Source organism: Rattus rattus, chromosome 8 (assembly GCF_011064425.1).
Source record: "Rattus rattus isolate New Zealand chromosome 8, Rrattus_CSIRO_v1, whole genome shotgun sequence".
Taxonomy (NCBI): domain Eukaryota; kingdom Metazoa; phylum Chordata; class Mammalia; order Rodentia; family Muridae; genus Rattus; species Rattus rattus.
Window position 1 is genome coordinate 20,847,081 of NC_046161.1, and position 12,778 is coordinate 20,859,858.

A 12,778-nucleotide genomic window follows, 5' to 3' on the forward strand; every position below is an offset into this window, starting at 1 on the left:
TCCTGCTTTGAGGATTTGAGAAGAGGCCAGCACTAACTGGAGACTTCATGCAGAGAGGAATTGCCTTGACAGCATTAAGTTCCCCCCCCCCAAATCTCAAGTTGAACTGCCCTCTGGAGAATGAGGTTGTGGGACCTGCAGGAGAATAGGTCTATCAGGCAAACTAAGAACTTAATTGTGATCTTAGCCCGCAAGGGACAATCTTAGCCCTTTGTGACCTCAGGAAGACTATTTAACTTTCTGAAGCCCAGTGTCTTCATCTACAAATAAATGAAGTTGACTAAGTCTAAGAGCAAAAGACTTCACTCTTTTTTTTCTTTAAGCAGTTGGAAGTTGCTTCCCAGGGTGGCCAATGCATGGGCTCCTCGGAAGATGAGAGCTTCCAGGATATAGTGTTTTATAAGACTTACATGGACTTAGATTCCAGTTCTCCATGCACATCCTTAGAACTCCACCTGAACTTTCTGAAGCCACCTTGTTTCCTATAAAGTCTGGGGCCACAGGCTTCAAGTTCAAGGGTGCTTTAAATGACACAATGTGGGCAGGCCTGTCACCCTAGGACCAGCCACACAGGATGTACCAAATCAGTCTCACTGAACCTGAATGCCTCAGCACAACTGGGACACAGAGTGACATCAAGAAAGACCTGTAGTTTTCTGAATAATCCTGTGAAAAGCAGCCGATTACATGTTTTAACAGGCTCTGACACAACGATGAACTTTCAAGCTGTGTTCAGTGTTACAGGTGGGACAAAATATAAAAATAAAAAGGAAATGTACTATCAGCACCTTTTAAAAAGTCAAAACCACATCCACCTACAAAAAGATGCATCAGAGCAGAAGTTCATTAATTTACTAAACCCAGTAAGGTAAACATTGCAAGCATAAGCATGGCGTGGGAAGCTGTTCCGCTACATCATTCTTATTCTGTGTGGAAATTTTAAACTAGGGGTGGGGGGGCAGAACAACCAATGAACAGAAACAAGAGAGGAAAACCAATTCATTCAGTGTGTGTGTGTGTGTGTGTGTGTGTGTGTGTGTGTGTGTGTGTGTGTGTGCGTGTGTGTGTGTATGACTGCAGATACCCTGTGAGGCCAGAGACACCTGATCTCCCTGGGTCACAAACAATTGTGCCACCTGACAGGGTGCTGCTGGGTATCGAACTCTGGCCCTCTGTTAAAGCAGTGGTCGTCTTACAGCTGAGCCATTCCTTCAGCCCATATTTTTCAATGTCATGATGAAAAAGATCACATCCATGCATCATGTGTTTTTCCCTTTCAGTGAAGTATTCAGTTACCTGTATGAGTTGTTCGCCGGTTTATTACAAAGTAAGCTTAGTTATAGATGACTGTATCCCTTGAAGGTGATAGGAGTGTTTAAGTATGCTTTAAGTTACAGTACATTAGATACACTAATGCATCTGTGAACATATTTTAGCTTATTATGGAATTATCAGAACATCACACCATTGTTAAGTTAAGGAGAACCTTTATATACTGCCATTTTTCCAGGAAAGAGATCCAAGGTCCCAAAACTAGGACCAAATTCAACTAAACCCCATTAAATCTCAGCACCTTCCTTTCTAACCACATTGTCTCTAAGCAACAGACATTGCCACTGTGACATTTTAAGGGAGAAACCACCGTCTTCTAAGCCACAGGGACCCGAGGAATGTTGGAACCAGGAAGTCCTTCCTTCAAATCCCAAACGCAGTGTTTTCTGTCCCCATAACATTGGGCTAGAGACTAACTAACCAATATGAGTCTTAATCTCCTCATCAGTAAAATGTAAATTTCAAAAGTAATATTACATATCATGTTTCATAGCTGTGTGGCATAAGCCTACTTTCTGTCCTTTAAAAAAAGGATTTAACATAACAAGCTTTCATCCAGTTCTCAGTTTCATTGAGAGACTTAGAATAGACCAAGGAACTAGAAACCTTAGAGATTCAACCCACACTTTGAAATCCACAGGGACCTCTCTGACCAACAGCTAGCTTCTATACGAGTACGGTCCACAGCCACAGATTCAACAGATCAAAAATTGTCACAAAGGAAAAGCTATGTCTGTACTGAACATGCTTTATTCTTGTCATTATTCCTCAAACAATATCGCATCATGATCATCTATAAGGGGCTGCTATCATCAGACATTGGAAGGACCCTAGAGGAGATTTAAAGGACCCTGGGAGATAGATGTAGGTCATCTGCAACAGTTCATAGTTTTATATAAAGCACTTGAACATCCTTGCATTTTGATATCTGGAAACTTTTCCTTGCAGATATTTTACTTGGTTATATGTACCCTCTTGTGCTTGGGATTTGTTGAGGTTAAAAGAGAAGGAGGTGGAGAAGGAAGAAGAGGAGGAAGGAGAAAGAAAGAGGAGGAGGAGGAGGGAGGAGGGGGGAGGAGGAGGAGGAGGAGGAGGAGGAGGAGGAGGAGGGAAGAAGAAGAAGAAGAAGAAGAAGAAGAAGAAGAAGAAGAAGAAGAAGAAGAAGAAGAAGAAGAAGAAGAAGAAGAGGAGGAAGAAAAAGAAGAAGAAGAAACTACAAAAATCAGGATATGAAGAGCTAGGGAGAATACAAATATATCAATAATGTCTACAGATGGAAGCTCTATCTTTCCCTCATAGCAGGTGGGCTCATCTGTGAATCTCTTTAAACAGCCATTTCTTTTGAGTGGGCAACACTCCCTGAAGTTCTTGGTAACTTTTGTGGCTTGCTGACTTCCACTGGCTGATGTCCCTTTCTTCTCTAACACCCACTTTGCATCATAACCAGATGCAGTCTGCCATCGCCTCTCCTACCTTCCACTGGGAATGATCTCTTTATCAATAATTTGATCCTGGAGTCCAGTGGGTGACTTTTTAGTGCCCTCGACACTAGTACAGATGGGGGCTTTGGATCCCCAGTGTAATTCTGGCCTGAAATGTTACCAGGAGCCCCATGGCTCTTCAATTACCTCCCTTGGCCTGTCAAGACCACAGCATCTCAAATTCAGTTAGCTGGTCTTTGGGTCTCAGCCAAGGCCCAGCCTCTGTTCCTAATGACAGCCAGCTGAGGGGACACTGAGAGGGGCTAAATTCAATTTGCAGCCCTTCTAATGAGATTAGAGGAGCAGGGGTTTTTATTTTCTCCAAAGTTTGCCATGGGTAGAATGAATGATGGCCCAGGGATGAGCTGTCAACGTCAACAAAGGCTCTGAGTTTTGAATGGGGATGGGGATGGGAGGAGAGAGAGAGAGAGAGAGAGAGAGAGAGAGAGAGAGAGAGAGAGAGAGAGAGAGGTTTTCAGACAACCAAGAAGCCCTGAGTGATTTGCTCAGCAGATGACATTTGGTAGATACACTATCACTCTGAGGACAGGACAGGATACAGAGTCAGGAGTAAATCGTAAGGAAAGGCAAGTGTTAATCATAAATAATATTTTCAAGTGAATCTTTGCTTTTTTTTTCTATGCTTTTAAATTCTTTCCAACCATTTAAAAAAAAAGAATGTTCAAGAAGTTAATTAGCAAACTATGTTATTTAGTTGGTCAACTCAGAAGCATCTCAAATAAAAGAACAAGTTTTCCATTCCTTTGCTGCTTGGAACAGCATCTCGATCTGGGTCATCTCTTAGCCAGCCTGTGGATCTCCCGGTAAAATAGCTTCTATTAAGCTTGTCTGGAGACAGCTAGCATCTCAGACACACACACTTTGTTTTGGGTAGCAGTGGGGAGGGTGTGGAATGGCTTTGGGTGAGGTCTTTGGCACAGTCACTTGGAGAGTGTTACCTTTAGCACCTATCTGTTTTGGCAGTGTCCCCATTCTGAATGCCAGGTCAGCTCAAACATGACAGAAGAAGTCAAGAGGGGTGAGTATTCTTCAGGGAGAGGAGTAAGGAAAGTCATTAGGAAATTGAAACAACATGGTTTTGAGAATGGCCTTGAACTATATCTAGGAAGAGAAAGGCATAGAAAAAGAGAGGGACTCAGAGACTCAGACACTGCCCTAGGCTGGAGGTGTCGGAGCCATTCTTAAGTGTGGACTACGGAAATTCTGCCTGTGTGCAGGATTTGCCTGCTGTCTTGTCTCAAAGCTCTTCAGAGACATAGACAGCATCCAAATCCTCTATTGACATTGTAACCCCACACTGGGTCCTATTGTAGCCTGGAAATCTACGGTACCCTGAGCTCAGAAATTCATCTCCAGAGAATGAGCTGGACCTCACATGTCTTGTCTGCTGTTTCCCTAGTGTCTTCCAAGTCTATCACCAAGTACAACAGTGAAAACCAAAGCGCATGAGTTACTATGGTCCTTTTGCATTTCCTTTAATGTAGAAAGCCAGCCAAACCAGGATTGTTCCTTAGCTAGAACAAATCAGCTTCAATCTAGACTTAGGTAAATACATCCTGGGTACTCATTAAATGCCAGCTAAAATGAGTTCATGAGATCTGATGTAGGAAATGTGTTTAAGGCCTGAGCATATCTTTTAGAGAAGTGTACTGAAATGGGACGGTAGTTTTCATAAAGAGGGAAGCTTACATCAAAGGTCTTGGTGTTTTTGAATCATTCACTTGTGATAGACAAGCGTCAGCCCACTGCAGGATCAAGGTCAAATCTTCAGGGTCTTTGGTAACCCAGGATGCCCTGTTGTCACATGGACTCATCTGTCTGCCTGCTTATTGGTGGATGCTGTTAATGGTTACAAGCCAGGAGGGACAGCCTGCTAGTTCCACAGTCTGATCTTGACCAGCCTACAAATTTCCAAACGAGGCCATCTGAGGGAATATTATTGGCCAGAAATCTCAGAGAACATTGTCCACACAAAACAGAACACCCCAGCTATGAATGAACATGCTGAATTTGGGGCATGGACTGAATTTAAAACAAAAGTGGGACCATAAACTGGATTAAGAATTGAGTACTTGCAAGTCCAATGTTGCTGAAAAATTTTTTCATATATCAGGACTACAAAGCCAGAGAAGTCTGGGTTGGACTACTTTGTCAGTTTGCCTTTGTTTTTGTTAATAGTTGCTTCTGTACCTTTTTCCTTGAATTTACTGAATTGAATTTAAATTCCTTATCAAAACAAACAAACAAACAAACACCCTACCATGGCATACACCTTTAATGCTAAAACTTGGGAGGCAAAGACAGGTAGAGCTCCATAATCAGCCTACATAGTGAGCTCTGTATAACAAAACAAACAAACAATGACAAAATCCATCATTCTGTCTGTCTGTTCTGGTTAGTTTTTACTGTCAAGTTGATTCAAGCTGAAGACACATGGGAAAAGGGAACTTCAGCTCAAGAATTGCCCATAGTCTGTCTTTGAAAGAAGGTCTTGATTAATGACCTTGATTAATGGAAGGGCCCAGACCGCTGTGGGTGGTATCATGACTGGGCAGGTAGTTCTGGGCTACGTAAGAGAGCTAGCTGAGCCCAAGTGTTCCTCCATGATTTCTGCTTTAGTTCTGCCTTGAGCTTCTGCCCTTCCTTCAGGGCTGAAGTATAAGCTGAATAACCTCTCTTCTCCCCTAAGTTGCTTTTGGCCAGAATGTTTTATCACAGCAAGAAAAACCAAAGTAGCTCACTGTCCCTGGGGGAACTGTACCACTGAGTTATATAGAGACATCAGAAATTCAACCCACAGCCCTTTGGCTTCTGTGATGTTCTAATACACTTTTGAGAACAGGCTGTTTATGAGCCAATAAGGAAGACCTGTTCCTGTAGAGTGCTGCCTACAGCCATGTAGCCTTGGACTGTGAACCAGCATCTGTGGTAGCGAAAGACACAGGCCAGCCTCAGCAATCAGCTCAGCCTAGGAAACCTCAGCTCATGGGCCTCACTCCTATCTCGGGCTGACAGAAGTAGAGAAATGATCTCCGGAGATAGAAGACACAGATGACAAAAATATCCAATGACCAGCTATCAATTCATGATTCTTATTAGTGGAAAACCAGCTCCTTGGGAATGAAGACTTCATTTTAAATAGTTTTGTAATCAAGAGTGGGTATTTTCTTGTGGGAGTCTCACCGGCCTATGAAGAAAGTGATAGTCCTAGAATACTCAGGCCACAAAGCCCAACAGATGGAGCAGCCAACTAATAACAGAAAGCTTACTCTTCCCACTTCCGGAAGATTCAGCCTCTGGTAAGGGATCTCACCCACACACACAGACAGCTTCTTCCTGTGTCCTATGTTTTCCTATGGTAGAAGGGACAGGCAGCTCTCTGGGGTATCCTTATGGTGAATGTTAATTCCATTCTCAAGAATGACACAGTCATATCCAAAGGTTTCCCTCCCAAAGATCATTTTATTGTTCATGTTTCAATGACTTTTTCAATGTGTGACAAGGTTTGCCCAGGCTTGTTACAGTGGAGTTGCACATCTTACTGTTGCCAGTGCTTGATGTCATCCTTCTTCACAGAATAAGTTGTTTTTCCCCAAATGTGAGATTCATCTGCCCAGTGTCAGAGTCAGAGGTTCTTGAATGGCAGCTTTGTGCAGCCTGGGAAAACACTTAACTTGGGGGACACACCCATGGCCCTTCTGTGGCTGAGCCAGGAACTTGCTCTTTCTATCTCAGAATCCTCTTATGCCAGACTAATTCTTCAGAGGATGGAGTCCCTGATGTTTTGCTTTCACAAGTTACACTTTGCGCTTGTCACTTTATGTACAGAAAGGTGTGATGGAGTTTTTTCCAATGTGAATGCTCTCCGGCTGGCTTCTCTCTCATGCCAGACTAGAGGATGGGCAACCCAGCCACTATCACAGAAATGGATTAGAAGTTACACACACCAGAAACGTGCATTGCCTCATACTTCAACCAGAGCCTTCAGAGGCCCCAGAGCAGATACCACCATGGAGCAGGAACATCAGGAGATCCCCAGAACCAGGAGTGCCAGCCTTGTGCTTCAAGGTCAAACATGGCACCCATCAAATAAAATGCCTGTGAGCCTTGATAATTCCCTGACACCCATCCCACATGCTGAAGCCTTTTAATCTCTCCGGATAGCCAAATACTTCACAGTTGATACATATGCTGTTTGCATTCTTTATAGGTAAACAAAGGGCCAGATGACCTCTCCTATCTGTTTTTAGAGTCTTTTCGGCTCCTCCTCAGGGCGGCTAATGCAGCCCTTTTGAGCTGAACATTCACGGTTTTGGTGCTGGATGTATGAAAAGCAAAAAGAACAGAGTGAGATTTTCAAAGGTAACCCAATTGATGACACACATAACATAGTTGGATTAATGGCCAAGTAAGGGTACATAAAATTCTGTATGTAATGAGAAGAATCATTACAGAGCACTGGCAAAGTCATATTAGTTCTGTTGTCCTGAGTAACTTTAAATATGCAGGAGGCGGATGCAAATCAGGTTTGGCAGTAGTGTAGATTAAGTGGCTTGCTTTTTCCTTTTCTAAGCACTGTTCTAGGTAAGTTCACACATCACCCATAACCTTGACTTAGGTCCAAGGATACAGATATCAACTCTAGATAGAAGAAAAGATCTCTTGCTTGGGGGCCCAAGTATGAAGGCCCCAAATACCCTTCACCTATAGAGTCATTTTCTTCTGACTCAGCCACGAGGCACTGTCACACATTTTCAAAATTCCAACGGACCCAGAAAGAAGACACAGAAATCAGGGGCCTAAAATGCCAGACTGAAGAGAGGAACCAGAAGAATCATGATGTGTTCATTGTAAATATTTTAAAGCTACATTCTTATCTCGCTTCAGTGCTGTGTGCTGTCTTTTCTCTGATATTTGTAAATATTTAATATGCTGCAGCTCCATCCCTTTACTGACACAGGAAACATAAATAAATCCATGAAGGCAGGACCTGTGTCCCTCGTGCTGAGGACAGCACTCAGAGTAGTCCTCAAGGAGCGGTCAGCAATGGCTGTCCAGGTGATGCATCATGGTAGGACCTGACCCAGCTCAGGGTCAGGCAGGAGAGGCCACTGTCCATCCTGAGCAAAAGTTCCCTTTCGTAGCTAACTAGGAGTGATGTGCACATTCATGTACACAGGAGTGAGTGTATTTGAAAAAGACCCATAAATATTTTCAATATTAATATATTTTTTCTCAAACAAAATCATAAGAATTTTCACTTAGTTTCCTGTTTTCAATTCCCTAGACACCCTAAACTTTATCTGGGGACCATAATTTTCTTGCTAGCTGACCATAAAAAGCTTCCAGAAACAACTATTTACCACAAGGGTGTAAAAGGTCAGAGCTCAAGAGACAAAGGTGACCACCTATGCCCTGACTCTGTAGAGATCTCCTGACTGGTGAGCAGGTATCCAGTCAACCTTGCTATTCCATTTCAGCTTGGTTCCTCCTAGAGGATGACAAAGGGGGCGGGGCTTCTACTCAGAGTGGACAGTGACCATACCAGCACCTGAACTTTTCCTTGGAAAGGTAAAAGGTAGAACCAGGCCCTGGACTCTCAGGCACTTGGCTTATATCTCCAGGCTATCAGGTATAAAGCATTTCGAGTACGTTAGAGAAGCATGTGGGGATAGGCTACCAAGGGACAGGAAAGATGCTCTGGGTGGCCTGGATAAACTCAGTTTTGATCCAGATCCTTTGGGTAGGTAGGGAACTGAGCTCAGCCCTTGCCAGTTCCAGAAGCATATTGCTTTGGAGAAGCTTAGAGGTAAATGACTCTCTGAATTTGGTAACTGATATTTTTAGATAATGTATTAGGGATTCATTAGTGAATCTTTGTATGTATAAGAGAACAAAAGGTTCACGTACACACAATCACATACACACGCGTACACACATAACTTCAGCTATAGCCGAGGGCAGCCTAAATAACCAAGGCTCCATCTGGATTTGGCTCAGCTGTCAATCAACTGCTGCCTTGCTTCCATGCCGAGGTGCCATGCCACACCTTACAGACCGTGCTGGTACTTAGTTTGCATGGACTCTGCAGAAGTACAGCATTCAGAGGGGTCCTGCAGATGCAAGGTAGTCTGTCAGGGCCTTGAGTTGCAGAGAGCTGTAAAAATGACAGCCTTTTCTCTTTTGCCCTTCCTCTTTCTCTATAGAAATTGCAGGGGCTTCTGTGGATTAACATTGAAAGTCTTGGGCAGAAGGTTCTCAGCCACTGATTTCTGCACATGGGGCAGGTGTGACATCAGTGGTAAAACTTCCATTCTCCAGAGAGTCTGTGTAGGAAAGCCAGTGTACCTGTCCTGCATCAAAGCCACTGCTCTCAAAATAATATTGCTGAATTCTAGCTTAGCTACTGATTGCCTGGGGAAATCACGCGCCCTCTCCATTACTTTAGCTTCCTAAAGAGTCAAACAAGAGTCAAACAATATAACAGAACATGGTGAGGAGTAGCCACTCGATACACAGTGAGGGCTTCCCCTCTGAAGGACAGAGGCCCCAAGGCAGTGCAAACTTGGGTTACTGAAGGTCTCATTGGGATAAATTTCCATGCATTTTTCTTTTTAGTGTGGAGGTGCGAAGAATGGCATCTGAAGGGTCATATTAGGAAAGGCCTTCTGCCTACTGCCTTCTAGTGAAGGACACAGTGCAAGAAGCTCAGAGCCACCTCAAAGCTCTGGTCCCCCAGCCTGCACAGGTGCAGTCTACAGAGAGCTAGACTCCCCTCGGTTTTTTTATGGTGTACCACCTCTTCTCATTGACCTAGTCTTTGCGGAAGAGGAGATGGGCCTGAAGCCAAGAGGCACAGGAGAGCAGCCCATCAAATGAACCAGCTCTGCGAACAATCCAGGAGACGGTAGAGCTAGCTTGAGTCTCTTGGTGGCTTGTCTAATTAAAAATATGGGATAGGCTCCCATAGTCTGGTTGTCCAGATGCTCTTATCCAAATAGAATAAAATATTGAAATATGTGGAGAAACATCTTTATCTGTATGTAATTCATTTAGATTCACTATAATAAACATACATGCAACATGGGAGAGGGTTTACTGGGATAGGGTAGGTGGTCCCTCAGGAAATCACAAGAACATGTTATGTCCAAGGAGAGCACAAATCACACCATCAAACAACTATTTAAGTCCCTCTTTGGATTCCAGGGTCATAAATATTCTCCCCATGATTTCCAGCTGTATTACTTAAAATATGGAGGCTTACTCTCTGCTCTCTGATTTGCCTTTGCGTGTGTATGTGGATTTAAGGCTAACAACAGCTTTCTTCTATCTCATTTCTTGGATCTTTCCTCACTGCAATCCTCTTTCTGCCATCTGTCTCCACCCTCTGTATATGTGAAGATGTGTCTCCCAATTAATTCAACTGATGCCTAGTAACTGTACAGGAACTGTGATGTACAGTGAATAAGACAGACAGATGGACAGATAGACAGTTTAAACTCCAAGGACAGTGGTTCCCAACCTTTGCTAATAATTCAACCCTTTAATACAGTTCCTCATGTTGTGATGACCCCAACCATAAAATTATTTTCCTTGCCACTTTATGAATGTAATTTTGCTATTGTTTTAAATCTTAATGCAAATATCAGTGTTTTCCTATGTGAAAGGGTCATCGACCACCCCTGAGGGGGTCTCGACCCACATGTTGAGAAACTCAGACCAAGGAGCTCACAGCCTAATGGGAAAACAGACAGTGTGAGAACTCCCAGTAAGGATAGGTTGCGGTATGGATGCTGTGATGGGCCAAATAGTTCTCCCTTAGAGATGAGAGAAACTGTCCCATTGCTACAGGAAGTTCTGCAGAGCCCTTGCCTAGACCAGTCCACATCCAGGGCCATCTCCCCTTCACTCTGCACAGCTCTAAGGGAATCTCTCCGTCCCTGAGCTCTTCAAATGTGCAATCCAGCTTGGCCTCACCTTCACTCTCCTGGGGGCCCGCTGACCAGTGAAGCGCCAGCATTCTGCTCCCAACCACGTCTCTTCCTCTGCCAACTCTAAAGCAGAAAAGAGGACTGTCTGGGAGATGACAGCCACCAGAAATAGGGCTTACTGGGAGGGTGGTGGTGAGAACCTAGGGATATATTCTTGGAGCTGTGATTTTTCCTATTCCTCCTGGTATCGTAGAGTTGGCAAGAAAAGAACGCCCCGAAAGGAAAATGACACTCTGATAAAAGGCTGGGAAACACTGATTGAAAGCTGTGGATATCAGCCCAACTTTGAACTGCACATCTGAGAACAGGATTGAGCCACCAGACAGGGTAGATAGGTTGGTCATGCACAGACAAGCTGCTGCCAGCCCAGAGCTCATGCCCGGCCGTTTTGAAATGGGCAATGCTTGCCAACAGCTTGATGACCATAGGGGGTGGAGTTGAAGACAGAGGCATCTTCATTACAGAGTAATGGAAAATGAAGGAAGTGTAAAATGAGAAGTCACAAAAAAAAATTAAGGCAAATTTAAGATGAAATATAAATTATAGCAATTAAGCGGTTAAAAATTTTAATAGGCAGCTTTATATGAAGTAGAAAAAACAATTTAAACTCCAGTTTTAATCCACAAATGCATTAAAGTAAAACTTTCATAAAAAAGCATCGCACATGGAGTGTGGCAGTCAGGGCTGTAGGGCAAAGAGCAAAGAAGTCCTGGCAGAGGAAATCTGTCCTCACCCTCACATTTATTCAGTTTCTTCCCACTTGTTGTTTTCTAAAGATGAATAATAATTTAAGAACCTCTTTAAGCTGGGGAAAATAATCAGATTTAAAGAACTCCATTCCCTGTGGTGAAACCTGATATGTCCATAATGTTATGTGTGGCCACAGAAAATGTTGGAAAACTGTGGCATAGATACACAGTGGACTACTATACAGCACCGAAAAGGAAAGAAGTCCTGTCAGCTTCGAGCATGGTTGAGCTTGGCATGATGGTTTTCTTCATATTAAACCATAGAAGCAGAAATTTTCTGATTTCTAGTTCACATTTCCATGTGGTTACCAAGGGCTTAGAGTAGTGGTGTTTAGAAAAAAAAAGGAAAATGACAAGAACAACAAAGTTTGGCATTTCAAGATGAAGAGAAATACTGAGATGTGTTGCCCCCAACACTAGTGAACTATGCACTTAAAAAATGGCTGAAAGGGTACATTTAATTTTTTTTAAAAAACAAAAGAAGAAGGCAGAGAAAGGGCACCAAGACAAGAGGAGGACATGGTCTCTGAGGGAGCTGTTAGGGAAGGAGAGTCCATGCCTTAGCAGATGCCACAAAGGCTCAAGACCTTAATCCAAAACTACACAAAGGTATGTACACACATAAACACACGTGCACACATACATGCTCACTCATGTACACAGACCAATACACACACATGCACACCCATTGTTTCAAGTAAATTACAAATTACAGACTCAACTCCTGAAATTTAAGACTTTTCCAGTACTTGGGCTGGAGAGATGGCTCAGTGGTTAGGAGCACCCGACTGCTCTTCCAGAGGTCCTGAGTTCAATTCCCAGCAACCACATGGTGGCTCACAACCATCTGTAATGGGATCCGATGCCCTCTTCTGGTGTGTCTGAAGACAGCCAATGCATATATAATAAATAAATAAATCTTTAAAAAAAAAAAAAACTTTTGGCTAGTGTCCTACAGGTCATGTTCTTAACCAACATGTATCAATGCAGAGTTAAAACTAACTAAAAATGGTTGTCTAACTTTCTAACCCCCACCCCCATCCCCGTCTGTGATCACTGAAGAAAATGGCCACATTAGCCATTTACTAAGTGGTATTTGTAAGACTATGTCATTCAAGATGTTTGGAATTTGGTCAAGGCTACGACAGAGGAATAGTCATTGCCCCAGTACGAATAGAGAATTACACTAGCAGTGAGTGCAAAC